The sequence below is a fragment of the Schistocerca americana genome, chromosome 3 (genome assembly GCF_021461395.2).
Source record: "Schistocerca americana isolate TAMUIC-IGC-003095 chromosome 3, iqSchAmer2.1, whole genome shotgun sequence".
In the NCBI taxonomy this organism is placed as follows: Eukaryota; Metazoa; Arthropoda; class Insecta; order Orthoptera; family Acrididae; genus Schistocerca; species Schistocerca americana.
In genome coordinates this window covers 484,436,746-484,453,009 of record NC_060121.1, presented here as the reverse complement: position 1 = coordinate 484,453,009, position 16,264 = coordinate 484,436,746, and positions in this window count along the sequence as shown.

Below are 16,264 nucleotides of genomic sequence, written 5' to 3'. Positions count from 1 at the left end.
TCTATTACCATTAGGTCTCAGAACATAAACTCTAGAAACTTAAAAGAAAGGTGTAATCGAATATCTCAGTATTTACTGTAACGTCACGTAAGAAAGAACTGCATTATTTATGCATATACCCTCAGTCTTCGAAATAATTTGTTACAATCTGAATGCCAAAACGTACTTTTGTACATGAAACCTAACAGATTACAAATTCAGAGCAGAAACAACTTACGAACTGCATTCTGTAACGAAAACATTGTATACGTGTGTACACACAAAGTAAATACCTTCATTTGTTTTATCATCTCGGAATAGCGCGAAAAGTTTCTTGGCAGTAACATTCAACAGCAAGTACACACATGAAACGCCTTGGGCGCAAATTAAATTACACACTCGTTGTTGTCCTTTTGTAGTAGGTCTTTGAATATCAATGATATCCAGGGTTTTAGGAGGCATATTTGAATGCATCAGATACGTAGCCATCTGTTATATGGTTTAAAACATTTACTAAAATAAACGTCAGCCCACATTCTTATGCACTAGCTCTTATTGGAAGAAAAAATAATGGTTAATCTTTACAATTCTTACAATAGTAGAACATAGAAATCTTATCACCTAAACATCTGTATATACGTCCTTACAGAGGTATACCCTCAGATATTGTTTGCTTTTGGAATTGCTAACAAATAGGTTCTTAATGTGAACTCTGACGACCTTTAATTTTTTGTGAAACGAATAGTGGCATGATGTGACTTCCCAGAAGTACCGTTTCTCCAACTCGAAACTTTCGTACTCCAGACAGACCTTTGTCACACTATATCTTTCACTTGTTAGCTCTAACTTTGAATGTGATAAGTATCTGTCTCACTTTCTTGTCCTATGACAAGAAAGTGGAAATCCGAGGAAGTGGATTGACCCACTGATTCGTTTCTAATCTGCTCAACATTAACTCGTTGAGAATGTAATTCGTGAAAGTGCGAGGCAAGTTATTTGTTACCTCTTCAAACAGTGGCAGGGAATCAATCAAGTTGACGAGTTTACTCAGGAAACAAGTTTAGGTAATTCTACTGAACTGCCTCAAGGTCTTCACAACAGCTTACTTTCAGGATGCTAACATGATATAAGAACGTGTTTAACATTGTGATTCTGTAAGAAGGTTCTCCAGCATTTGCTGTTGAAATTTGTTAGATTATCAAACAATGTGGACATAGGTTTGCTGAACTTTGTTAAGTTCTCTTGTACATGTCGTCGGATGACTGGAGAGCTAGCAGAACTTTTCGTGGTATACTACTTAACAGTTATGGAAAACCGGCCGTATAGTGCTGCTGTGTACTTCACCCACCCACATACCCCAAGATCATCCCGAACGTACCTGTGACAACAATTGACGTGATCTGCAAGGGTTCAGGAGATGGAATCGGATGCCATTCGATGCGACAGCATCCATTTGGCTGTTTAGTTTTCTTACAAGTAGTGGAAGTTTTTAACACTTGCTGAATCTTTCTTCTTTTGCTTTGAAGGTATTAAAATTGACTGATCTTATGAACACATTTGAAACTCCGAACAGATCCTGGTGTTGCGTGTATACCAAATTAAATTCGTTTCACAATCAGCTGGAATTCACACTCACTAGTGATCTGACAACGGATTACCCCAGTGGAACTAAACATTGTTGTGATTATCATAATGTTGCACAAGATTGGGTGGAGAGTTGTGCAAAAACTACTGTTTGAAATTGTTACACATGAAAATAGTATCCTGCTATGACTCCATCCATGTGTCCATGTCTAAGTAGTACTTCCTATGAGTAGTATCCTTCACAATCAGGACGGAAAGATTTACAGGTTCTTCTGTAATTTCTGATGTACCTGATAAGGCTTGCAGAAGTCAGAAAAGAGCATACGCCACAATATTACGCTCTCCCTTTAGGTCTCTAAGTTGTATTCCTGAAAGAATAAAGACCATCTGGATAACCTGCTTACAGCTTCGAGGAAAGCTTAATTCTTGATGGTCACAGTTGACTCTTATGTGTTTCACAGATAGGGTAAATTGTAACCTTCTACACGCCCGCACAGCTGCTAATGCTTCTGGCTCTGATGTGGCATATGCCGTTTCACAGTCAGGTAAAGTCTGACTGCAAAACGCGTGGTGCAAATAGTAAATTTCTTGTCAGTCTCTTTGATCTGAAAGAGACAAGGACCTAAATCAGTGTATGGTGTTCCACTGGATAAACAGAAGTGTACTGCCATATCACAATGGTGTAATAAAATCAATGTTAAAAGCTGACATTCACTAGACCAAACAATCTGTGCATGTTTCTTTAATAGACTGTGAATAAGCTGTTCAACAATAAACTAGTAAAAACTGTGTATAAAATGGTGTTAATCCACCAAAAGGTATAAACTGTTTTCTCGTACGTGCAGCAGCTCACACTCTCTATGGAACTGAGTCTATCTTCATCTAGTAAGATTCACTAAGGTGCTGATATATATCCAAGACATTTTATTTGTGCCCAGCCACTCCAAATGATAAAACTTTCAGTTGATAACTATGGCATGTGTAGACCAACGAAATGTACCTGTATGACTCCTCTGCCACATTTAAATGGCAGTATGAGGAACGCAAGTCAGTACTTGCAAGAAGTTTGACGTCATAAACTGGAGCTATGATAATAATTTCGCTGATATTCCTTACATCTAGAACCAATCTGACATTGTATCCTTTCTTACTACAATGAAGCGATATTGGTGGCTCTGTTATGTTGTTCGAAGACAATATTTTCCAAATTTCGTAGCCAACTTCAACCTGCTTGGTTCACGGTATGGAGTATGAGATGCAGCAGTATGTTTTATATTGAAACCCACCATCATTATGCTGATAACGATGGATAATTCTGGTATTTTCTTCAAACACATCTGAATATTTGAAAAAAATATTTATCAAGCTAGTTTCTCGAATTGATTTTAACAATTTCTTGAGATGAACATACAGCATCAAGATGCAGGACGTCTGAATTGTAAGTCTGACTACTAATTAGTTTAATTTTTAATTCTTGGTAGTATTTTCCATGGTTTATCTTTGATTTTATCAAGTCTGCTGTGATGTTCATACGCTCTACTTTCGTGTGGCACTGGCCTGTGGAGGGGACTATTTTCGTTGTTCTCTCACCAAATGGACTCAGTACCTACAATACAGCCTACTATCAAGTTATCTACCACTAAAAATGTGACTTTAGTTGATACATTTCCTAGTGTGACTGGACAAAAAACTTCTGTCTTAGCATTTCGAGATTCGACGCCAATAGTTCTAAGATCCTACAGATTTGTAGCAGCAATGTCAGCACTTCAGCTGCCTCACAAACACGCACCTGCAGTTATCACAAAGGTTATTGATAAGAGTGAGGGGTTAAACCTGACTGGAGCAGTATCTCACATTACGTTTCATAAAATCTTGTGGAAAAATCTTCTAAAATAAAACAAACCTGTTTTAGCGCTAGTTTAAAGTCCTGGAATCTATAACTAGTTAAATAAAGAGTGCAGATCACTTGCAAATACCCACGGTAAAGTTTTACAGTTCAGACTAGATCGTCTAACGTGAAATTGACAAACTGAAAATATTTTAGTGTATTCACGACACATCGGAATACACTCAGAAAAATTTCGAGACACAACCTACTGCTGCTCACACACACACACTCTCGTAGTACTAAGAAACGTCTGCTCCGTGGACAGCGAATGATATGGCAGGCACAAGATGCTTACAGCCCATTTGAGCCCTTCCCTCGATGTGAGTCAAGCGCAAACACTTTCGACTTGCGCAACATACTTAAAAACTATAAATTTAATGTTATACAGATGTATCATACATGTGTTTGTACGTAAGTTTACTCAGCTTTGCTTTGCCGTTCTTTGATTCTTACTAAGATAAATAGTTTGAACAGAATTAACGATTTTGTCAAGGTAAACATTACTTTATGTTGTTTTGTTGCTAATAAATTTGAACAATGAAAACTAAGTACATTCATGTATCACTATCTACGCTTCCTTAGTAATTCTGTCGTTATGCTAAATGCTTTAATTATTATTTGAATAAAATTGGTGGTTTCTAGGCATTAACTACACCTTACAGCCTGCAATTTTAGATCTTTACTGTTTACAAAAATCTACCATGATCTCCTGATAATGCTCAATGAGAATTAACCGCTGACACCCCGTTTGTGAGAAACGCTTAAGGCCTTGTCGAGATACTAATTTCATAAGTTTATTTTATAAACACAAGTTTTAACATTAAATAACTTAAGAACTACTATTTCAATCAAGGACACATTCTTACCCACGCACTTGTCTCAATTTGATCTCTATAATCATATTACTGGCTACTCAGTAACTAGTTGGTTTGAGTTTTTGTTGTGTTCAGTCGTAATATTTATGCCGATCACTTAGTTAAGTGATGGCGGTTACCTTCTTCCTATTTTTCGCCAAGGCCCAGTTGTCTGGGTTTTCCCAGTCATCCGACCAGAGCATGCACGTACCTTCTAGCACCTCTGCGGCGCGATAATTCTGAAACGCGCAGTACCTGCCTATAACTGAGGCTCAAAGGACGCTGCTGTCTATTGTTGACCCTGCTTGCCTCCATACAGTTGCACCTCTCTCTTACATCACAAACAGAACATGTGCACATAGCTGTATATGACCTTGTAATAGTTTGCAATCATTCTTCTGAGCTTGCACCCTTTCAGTAGCCTCACTCACTGCTCTGTACATGTAGCGAAAGGTGTTGCAAGTAGCACAAAACAATAAGTTCCATCCACAATATTATATTCTTATATTTAAATAAATAAACAATTTAAGAAAACTTATCGTGTGACTTATGTGGCAGCATTCTCTGTCTCAAACTTTATCCTAAACATATCTATTCATCTGTATCTCTGCACATGCCAAAAACTCAGAACAAACTCTTATGTAAAATAAAGAAACAAAATTCATCATAGTAAACTAATGTTCTGAACTCCTGCGTTTTTTGTGTGTATACACGTGTACAGCTTTTCTGGAAAACAATAAACAAAAAAAATCACAATTAATTTTCTACGGTGGCAGCATCACGATGATATTACTCTACATATTGTCCGTTTCCTTTTCCCATAAATTACCAATTGAGTCACTTGGATCATCATACTTCGTATATATTATTTCGTCGCACAGACAAAACATTTATCACACACCTTGGCTGTCTTTTTATGTGCATCACATGCTCGTTTCAGTGATACGGCTCAGACCGTTGGAGCTATTTTAGATTCTCCGGCCAACCAATAAACATGCTGCAAGCAAGAAACGAAATTCACACAATGAGTCATCTATTATTAACATGCGCATCGCTACTAAAGACTGGTTGATTCGAAACCCACATCCTTTACCATCCTGATTCGACACTAGACTAAATGCTAGAGTGAATCGTGACAAACACTAACTGACAGTTGAGCCGTGGTAAAAATTGCTGTTTTGAAGAGCGCGCCGCAGCGCGTTATGTGAAGCCATTTCTGGCGGTGGCGTGGCCCGCTATGGAAGTCGCAGCTTTGGTGTCTCCTTCTAGTGGGAAAGGGGAAAGGTTGCCTGTTCGCATGCATTTAAGGGGTGTTATGAGCTCGGCAGGAGGTCAGTTGGGCGAGTCTGGTCAGTTGGTCAGTCGGAGTGAGGCTGGGTCAGTCTCGCGTCACCAGTTGCTGGTCTCTCTCTCTCTCGTTCACATTTGTGCGGCAGTGAGTGTTTGTCTGTCGTCGGAGTGCTACTGAGTCTGCGCGTTAGGCCTCCAGTCTGCTTGGGCATCGGTCATTTGCGGTTGGATCGGTCGGTTGGTCGGTCGCGCGCTGAGACACAAGATGACTCGACCGCCTTGAGCGTCGGCGCATGTGAGGTCCACAAGTGAGTCCAGTGGGCCGCGCCGTATACAAAGGGGTAGTGGCTTCGCGGCCGACACGAGAGCAACAGGGGTCAACCCATGACATCGGGCTGACCGGGGCGAGCTGCGACGCCGTGAGACGGGAGATGGGCGCTTTCCTGCGTCCAGTGAAGCGGCTGGCAGTGGACTGTTCGGGAGAGCGTTGGGGGTGCTGCGCCAGATCTTAGCCAGGAATCGCAGTTTATTAGAAATTAAGTGATTGAAGATATGTTGTTTCATTTACTTGTTAAATTCTACTTGTTGTCTTGATGAGGTCACCAACTGCTTTGTTTTGGGGTCGTCCCACCATTCTTCTCCGTTTGCCCACCCGGTGGTTATTTATGTATTGGGTGGTCCGTTTTCCCTTGTGGAGTTGGGGCGGGTTAGAGCAATCTGGGGTTCGGGTTGTTCGGTAATCCCCCTGTCAATCTGCCGTACGTTAATAGGTGCCACTGTCATGTTTGTCGGATTCGGTGTTACGAATTTATTGCTTAAGGTGTAAAGGCCGAATTCCTGAAATATGTTTTTATCTTGCCTATCATCTTGCGAGGTGGTATATGCGTAGTGTAGGGCATGTTGGTACATTCTATGTAAAACTGAATTTCATGGATTTTATTTAAATGGTCTTATTAGTATATAAAGTTGCCACCCTTCCACCGTAAGAGTTCTTTTAAAAAAAGTTGCACGTTCGGTGGAAAATTTTTAATGTGAGTGTTTTGTACCATTTCCATCCCTCTTATGGGGTGCATAGTTCAGGTGTTTGTGTGAATTGTTAAAATTTTTAGTTTAAAGTAATCTGGTGTGTCGCAGATTTGCACCAGTGTAATCTTTCAGAAGTTGTTGTGAGCGGTCGTAACTACGGCCGTGTTGAAGGGAAGCGGCATGGTTCTCAGCCCGAAAGCTCATACTATAAAAAAAAAAATAATAAAAAAAGTGTTTCTCCCTCTGAATAAATTGTAACTTGATATTTACAGGGTGCTTTCTGATTAGTTTTTAAATCTGTTTCAAAAAGAAAAAGGCTTTTAGGAATAAAATTTTCAACTGTTAAAAAAAATTAAATTGTGTCATCAGTTACCGATTGGCAACTGCTTCCACGCTCACAGAGTGTGATTAAATGTTCTTGATGAATCGCTAGTAAATAAAGTAAATTCTTAAGAAAAGGTTTTGCAAGTAAATTCTCGGTTCAACAGTATTCGCAACGAATACAAGATTAGGATCGCCTAAATCACTGAAACCTAACTAAATTGAGACAAAGTTTCTTCAACCAAAATGATATCAAGATGTAGCGTAAATAATTCTCAAAATGTTAAACAAGTCAGTGGTGTCATGAACAAGCACGAGGAAAAATTTAATTCTTCCTTTAAAAAAACAAAAAGATTAGCTGCTATATTCTATTACTTTGCAACAAGCTTAATTCCAATGAATTAAAAACGATATAACACTCTACACAACAATGTACTGGTATCTATCAAACCCCAGTGGCCGGCCGAAGTGGCCGAGCGGTTCTAGACGCTTGTCTGGAACTGCGTGACTACTACGGTCGCAGGTTCGAATCCTGCCTCGGGCATGGATGTATGCGATGTCCTTAGGTTAGTTACTAAGTTCTAGGGGACTGATGACCTCAGATGTTAAGTCCCATAGTGCTCAGAGCCATTTTGAGCCAAACCCCAGTGAATACACAACCCTTCAAACCAAAATCACTCGTACATAAATAAAAAATCCCTTAAGACCTCATATCACTGATGTGAAACTACTTCAATTCCATTTCGTTATTATCGGCTGGCCTTTCCTTGTTTAGCGGCTGGACCACCTACGCACCAAAAGATATGTCCATACTTCAACTCATTTGCTTTGCAGAATCAAATTAAAAACCTTCAGTTACTAGATAGTATTTACAGCTGTTGCAGCTTGTAGAACTACAGTTTTTCTCCCTTTGTCGTTAGCATGACATAAGTTTTCAACTCACGTTACACAAAATACGCTTGGTAAACCCAACCAAAAATTATTAAATCCAACGGCCCACAATAAATGAAAATCATAATTATACACGTCCCTATAGGAAAATTACCCCTCCAAAACTTTAGACTAAACATAATTTATATATACAACAAAGTAACACCTGAACCCTACAATAACAGATATATGACGTTATAACTCCTAAAATTTTAACCTAAACGCAAGAGAATTATTAAATTCATAGACATTTTCTGAGTTCATTAACTTATTGCCTATAAACCTCTGCTGCGGGAATGGTCCCTCACTTACACTGCTTCTTCAAAACCTTTTAACACACAATCACTTCCATCCACTCACTACTCAGTTTACTGGTACCCACAGCCATCTGTTGCTCACGATTAATCAGTTAAATAGGAAACTATGTATCCTATACTCATCATTACCAACTGTGCTATTAGGAAAATCATGAGCCTTTCTTGCGTTAGTCACCTTACTATCAGTGTAAAAGCTTTTGCCATTATACACATCCATTTTCCCCCAACAAAATAATTATTCCAGCAAGTATTTCATTGTCATCACTCAGCTGCTCAGCTACTGGCTTTCGTTAAAGTATATATGTGCCTGCACAACGCATTCACTCCCACAATTTAAGACAATTTCATTCATTAGCTTTCAATGTCTCCTCCTCAGCCTTTACCATTAAAACATTATATGCACAAAAGGAACACCATCACATAATACACCTGACACAGGAACCATTTCTGCTTATAATTCCCTTCAACCATATATTCTGTAGGCCACAACAATTGTACACAGGAGACTACAATAGCTGGATCACATACTTCCCTATATATCTCAGTCCATAGAAACATCAACCACAGGCCCTGCTGCTTGCACACGAATAACCTCAATCTCGTAACGAGAGCTCGTACCTCCACGTATTATCTTCATTCACACAATAATTTGAAACACAGATCTTGCTGCCTGCACAAAATGGCATCATTTTCAATTGCATGTGATATGTCGTAACCTAAATCAGTTTATTAATGTTGACATTCCCACAAACATTCATCTCATCGCAGCACACATTTATCCTTTCAGATACCACAGATGAATTCTGATTTACTACGTATATTAATGATGTCAAATCCACACCATGTCTTCAGTGCTTTCAACTTATTATTGTCCTCGTCCAATAAACCCCCAGTAAAAATTTACTCCCATCACTTTCTGCTTTCCTACAAAATATTCCTTCACTTAACTTCCTCCTATTAGAGTTATTCCATCTGCATTTCTTCCATCTCTTAGTCGTGATTGTTTGATTAGTTATTGCCAATATTACATCACAGTTAGAATACATTTCAGTCTATCAAATTCTGTCCCAGCTATTTCCTGCTGTTCATTTCAAATTTACATGGTGTTTCCAGATTTGATTTTTTTTTTTTTCATTTCTTCCTGCCAAAATGGTTGACTGTACATCTTCTCCCTCGTGTATACTGGTACCATCAGAACATCAGTCTGAAACGTAGTTTATTTAGGCTGCCTCCAGTGCCTATTCACACATATTGGCCCAAACACTATGTAAGAAACAATTTAAACTTCACTTCTATTTTCCCAAATCTCATCACAGCCACCCATCACTCTTTCCATAAATATAGCTTTTGAGTTTTGATTCATATCCTGCAGAAAGTAATCTTTGCTTGAATCATGAAAATTTGCTTCATGGCATGTGCTTACTGTTGTGAAAGGTTTCCCAATAGGTGTGTGCATCAAACACAACCCCATATATCCTAAAACATTACTTAGCTTTAAATTACCTCTTCTGCAGTTCATCTGGCTAATTTTAATACTATATGCAGTTACGTTTTACTTAATTTTCATTCAGTGGATCACTGACAGTTGACACCACATAACCATATGCACCTAGATTACATTCACCATCAACCAAAACCCCTGAGACTATGTTATATTACTGGTATTTAAAAAAATAATATATTTATCACTTCTACTGAGGCAAAGTTGTTGAAATGCTAAAATGGAGCATTAAGAATTTTTATCTATTGATGGTGATATTATATTCCGCCATTCAGCATCAGATTCCCATTAGACCGACAAGAACGTTGACCGACGGCATTGTTTAGAGGCCAGTGACCGATCTCATAATTACGCAGTTTCCGTAATTACCTTGCTCGGATACTGATAGAAAAGATCCGTAAAAGAGATCCCAGGGACGCTGAAATAAATGTTTGATAAAATAAATGGCGATTGAACACTAGCAGCGTTCGGCTGTGGCCACCAAACAATTCATCGGAAATTCTCTTTCGCTGCAGCCTGATAAAGTTATAAAGTGCAACATAATAAATTGAGATTGGCATTAATGGAAGAGGAAAGTAGGTTCTTAATTGTAGAACGGCTATTATAATAAAATCAGCGTAACTATTTAACGAAAAGTTAAAGATACTAGAGCGGCATTTACATATTGTGAAACAATAATGGAAAACAATCGAGAGCTCCTGCTTTTATATATTGTGCAAAAGAAATTACGTGACTGCCTTCACCTAGCTTTACAGTTTATATATATGAACATTCTTTATCGCAACAGGAAAATAATACATTTCTTACATAAAATTGTGACCTTTTCTCCGTACTTTATAGATTTATTTACACAGAGAAAATTTATTCTTAATGCATTTTAGTTTTAATCTAGCGATTGGGGCATATTTTATCAATTACTCATGAAGCAACATTTAAACAGGAACCACTGGCTGTTCACAACTAATCTCAGTTACATCATTTGAGCACATATATTCTTGTACATCTCCACCTACAGGGTCAGAGAGTTCAGGCTCTGTTACTTGCACATAATTTACAGTGGCCTCTATTGAAGTCGATTACATTGTACTTACTTCAAAAGCACCTCTAAAACATCTGTTAGAAGAATCAATGCCTGCACAGAATACGTCACTTCGACATGCACCTTTCCTTCCATACCTGCCGATAAAAACGCTTAGATTCACGCTCTGTTGCCTAGACATAATAAATACTGATTATTACTGGGGTATCTAACTCAATATCTCCACGAAAAGCATCTGCTATGAAATCCATTCCCTGCTCACAATTAACGTCGAGTATATTTTCAAGCAGCTCCCTTAAATTGCCAGCTGAGCCTGTCAGTTCCCTTGTAAGTACAGGTTTTGATTCACCACAGCCAGCCACAATCTTTTCATCCGTATCAACCAGAGCCTCTCCAACCACTGAGGACTTCGAGAATGTGACTGAATGATGGAGTGGACGGAAAGGATTTTGTTATGATAAGAACTTCCTGCCGTGTTGCTAAGACGAGAGCATTAAGGGTGAGGAGAGATATGAGGGACAATATTCACTGATAAGATAATGCAGTAGACAGAGGCTAATGAAATCTCTGCGCTTGTCTGCATAGAACCAGGATACTTGTGCATATGATGGTGAAATGTGATCAAGGAGTCTAACATCCTAGACACAATGAACACAGCCACTCATAACCAGTTCCAGGAGCCGTGAGCTTTCCTGAAAGAGGTCTTGAAGAATAACATGGCTGTAATCAATAACAGTTTGACCAACTTTTTCTTTCGGGTCAGGAGGATGAGATTATATTTTTTGTAGGGCATGGAGAGATGGTGATACCTTTCTGTACTTACAGTTACTTACTAGTTCAATTTAGATTTACGTCTATCGTTACTGTTAGACTCTTTGTTGAAGGGGAGAAGTTTATTTTCATCGCATTTAGGATTTAAGATGAGGATTCCCGATTTTTCAGGCAAATGAGCCTAGAACGACCAACCAGTACAGTTTGGGATTGGCATAAGCTTAGCTTTAACCCAATATCCAGCGCCCATTTTGATAGTACACACAGGTCGGTACCGACACTGTCATAAACCGTCTTTAGGTTTATAGGTTTTTCAGTTAAATACAGCAGGAGGTCACCAACGCACATGCGGTATTTGCAATAGGACGAGAGTGAGAGCATATGATTTACGTACAATGAAATGAGTGTACGACCTAACACGGAACGCTGGAGGACGCCTGGTACTTTTGGCTTTATGGTGCCGAGCATGACGCATTGCTGACGACATGTCACGTATGAGCGAAACCATTGTACCGTACTAGACGAGATACTTCAGTTGCTAAATTTAGCAAGTAAAATTTCGTACTCGACGGTGTCGAATGCTTTTCTGACGTCTAACCAGCTCATGATTGTTGCTTCTTACGCGTCCACGGCAAGCTTTAGGTCGTCTCTTACCTTATTAAGGCAGATGTATTGCAGCGATGCTAACGGAAGCCTGATTAGTATTCGACTAGTAGATTTTTTGCAGTTTAGGTAGTTCGTTAGTGTAGGAAGAATGTAAATAGGTCTGAAATAATCAGAGGATGTGGTGGTGGGCGTCCTTTTTAAGTAAAGGCTTATCTAGTCCATCTTCCCAGGCCTCAAGGAAAATACTTATCGTTATCGACTAGTTGAACATATTTGTTGCAGTGCGTAGTAGTGGGTCAACAATAAGCTTCATAATTTGGACTGTGATGCAGTCATGTCCATTAGATGGTGATCGGATACGCATGATTGCTTGTTTACGGGGCTGCAAGTAACATGCTTTAGATCAATTTTACGTGGCTACAGTCTTTTGTCCCCTTGAAGTAATTGATGAGTCTTTGTACGTAATGCGATGTACCGGTTCATTTAATCGGCTTGGACAGTAGAATCAGCTGCAGCTTTTACTTAGCCTATATTAAGACCATGCAGGTTTTTCTATAAGACAGCTGGTTTATTTCTGTTGTCGGTTAATGTACAGACATGCATGAGTTTTGAATTTCTCACAAAAATGGCTCTGAGCACTATAGCACTTAACTTCTCAGGTCATCAATCCTCTAGAACTTAGAACTGCTTAAACATAACTAACCTAAGGACATCACACGCACCCGTGCTCGGGGCAGGATTCGAACCCGCGTCCGTAGCGGTCTCGCGGCTCCAGACTGTAGCGCCTGGAACCACTCGGCCACTCCGGCCGGCCATTTCTCACATCTTGACTGACTGTTACGCTTCTGCTTATATGTAATATAGTTTTCAGGAGTGGGGCGTAGTTTTTATGGACAGTGTGCAGCGTCTCTAAAATTCATGAGCTGTTTTGGTTCCTTAGTTAGTCAAGATGCTGGTTTCATTCTTACTTTTCCGGTCTTTAATGGAGCATATATGTTATAAAATTCGTTACTAGCCCCATAAAGTTTTCCCTTTATGACCGAAAAAGGAAACGAAGACGACCCCCATGCAATTTTTTGCGCCCCACTTGCAAGTTCAGGTAAATTAATACGTTCGAAGTCTCGGTACGTTGTCAAATGAGATTTCTTTTTAGAACATTCTAGCGAGTATGTCATGAAAATGGTGTCTTGCGCGGACATGCCAGGTGCAGATTTTTGAGAAGTACAGATAATTCTGTTGGTGGATTTCGTTGAAAATATACGTTTGGGAGTGTGACTACTGTTCATATGATGGGTAGCAGCAAGATGAAGTAAGGATTTATTTGAAAAGACATCAACATCACCATCCGCTTTAATTTAGCACTGGATGGACTATCGTCCAGAAAACTGATATTAATGTCGCCAGCTATAATTATATGCCCGTATGCCGATTAGAGACTTGAAAGAGCAGATTCAAAACAGGAAAACCTGCCTACCTTATGAGGTTTGTAGAGGACACATAACGGACACTTCATGTTATACGTTGAGATCTATTCCACTAGTTTATCTTCATTATGGTTGCATGTGTGTAGCACAGTAGATGAGTAATCATAACTTCTATACGCCCTTATCCACCCACTTGTCGGTTAAATCTGTCGTATCATGGAAAGATGTAGGCACCTAGATTTACCGAATTTATGAGAGTACTTGGTCTGAGCCAGGTCTCCGACGGAAGTATTACAAGGATATCTATGTCTTGGGTCGTGTGACGAAACTCGTCGATATGAGCTGGCAGAGACTTGACAATTTAGTCAATATAACTACATTAATGACTGCTCAGCATAGCCAGATTCAGTTTTTATCGGATTTAGTATTGTTTAATACTTATGCGGGCCACTGAATTCAGCCATGGCAGTTACCCTCTCCACCTTTCTCGCGAACAACGGGGTGCTAAGGTTTTCTCCATTACCCGGCCACAGCACGCGTGGATCTGCTACCTGTTCCGAAGACATGGTAGTTATACTGGCGATTTCCGCCAATCACTGAAGCTCAAAGGTTGCCGCCATCTACTGATAACCACGGGACTTGCACAGCTCTTGTCAGTTCAGCCCAGCATGGCCGACATACCCTCCTGGCTGTCAAAATGCACGCCAAACTGTGCCTGTCTCTTAGATCACAAACACATTACACATGCATATACGTTTCCACCATTTTAACAGCTTTCAGTCGTCATTATTACAGGGTATATCCTCTCAAATGTGATTGTTCGTGGGGAGCTTCATGGGTCCTGAGATGTTATCAAACAAAGTTACAAACGTGGGTAATTGAGAGATTCTAATAGACTGGAATGACCTGAAACTTTTCAGTCATGTGGGCCTGTTGCATTTTGCCACTGCCTATGGTAAACTGGGGCTAGAAGAGGAGCCAGTTATTCTGTGTTTTCAATATCTACACTGACGGAAAAAAAACGCCATACCAAACAGATGTAAAGTAATAAAATTTCGGGAATACATTTGTCTAGGCAACATATGTAAGTGATTGATATTGCAAGATCATAGGCAAGTGTGCGCGAGATAAGCCATCGAAATAGTGAAACACTGGTCCTTTAACAACCAGTGTAACAGCCAGCGTGTTGGATGTACGTGTCCAAACGTGCACACATTGTGTTGCACAGGTGCCGGATGTCAGTTTGTGGGACGAACTTCCATTCGTGTTGCACTTGGTCGCTCAATGCAGGGACGTTAAGGCTGCTGGTGGATGACACAGGAATTGTGGTCCTATGACGTCCCTTACATGCTCGACTGGACGCAGACCTGTTGATCGAATAGTCCACGCCGGCCACGGTGGTCTTGCGGTTCTAGGCGCTGCAGTCCGGAACCGCGGGACTGCTACGGTCGCAGGTTCGAATCCTGCCTCGGGCATGGATATGTGTGATGTCCTTAGGTTAGTTAGGTTTAAGTAGTTCTAAGTTCTAGGGGACTGATGACCTAAGATGTTACGTCCCATAGTGCTCAGAGCCACTTGAACCATTTGAGCAGTCCAAGGCAACATGTGGAAACTCTGAAGAGCATGTTGAGTTACAATAGCGGTATGTGGGCGAGAGTTATCCTGTTGGAAAACATCTACTGGAATGTTGTTCATGAGCTGCAGCGTAACAGGCCGAACCGCCAGATAGGCGTACCGATTTGCAGTCAGGATTCGTGGCATCACCACGAGAATGATCCTGCTATCGTACGGAATCGCATCCCGGAGCGTAGCTCCAGGAGTAGTTCCACTGTGTCTAGCACGCAGACAGGTTGGTCGCAGACCATCGAATGGCCTTCTTCTAGCCGACGCACTCCCATTACTGGCACCGAGGCAAAACCAGCGTTCATAAGAAAACACAACTGGCCTCCACCATGCTCTCTAATGAGTTCTCACTTGACGCTACTGAAGTCGCAAATGGCACTGGTTTGCAGTATGTGGAACGCATGCTATAGGGCGTCTTGCTCGAAGCTCTCCTTGTCGTGACCGATTTGCAACATCACGTTGTGTAACTGTGATACCAACTTCTATTCATATTGCTGCTGCAGATGCAGTACAAACCGACAGAGCTATACGTGGAACACGGTGGTCTTACTTATCGGCAGTGCCACGCGAGCGACTGGAGCGTGGTCTTCTAGCGATCGCTCATTCTCGTGATTGCCGCTCCAACAGTCATGCACAGTGACTACAATCCTGCCAAGTCTTTCTGAATTATCACAGAAGGAACATCCAGTTTTTCGTCGCCCTAGTGTTGATAATAGTGTCTTTGTCTCCTACATGGTATTCTTCACTAACTCCAAGTCCCCTCGTCTCGTCTCAAACGTAACTAAAGCTCACGACATTACAGCTTGTTCAGAAGGTAGGAGACGAGGTACTGGCAGAAATGAAGCCTTGGGGACGGGTCGTGGGTCGTGCTTGGATAGCTCAGATGGTGGAGCACTTTCCCGCGAAAGCCAAAGGTCACGAGTTCTAGTCTCAGTCCGGCGCATAGTTCTAATGTGCCAGGAGTTTTCATTACAGAGTGTATTTAAAGCAAATCTGATTTGTAACCTCATTGTGACACTACTAACGCTGTTCTCATGAGACTGACACAAAATTTAAATAGACGCCATCTGTCAGATGTAGAAACGCATCTACCAACTTTCGTTTACGTCGC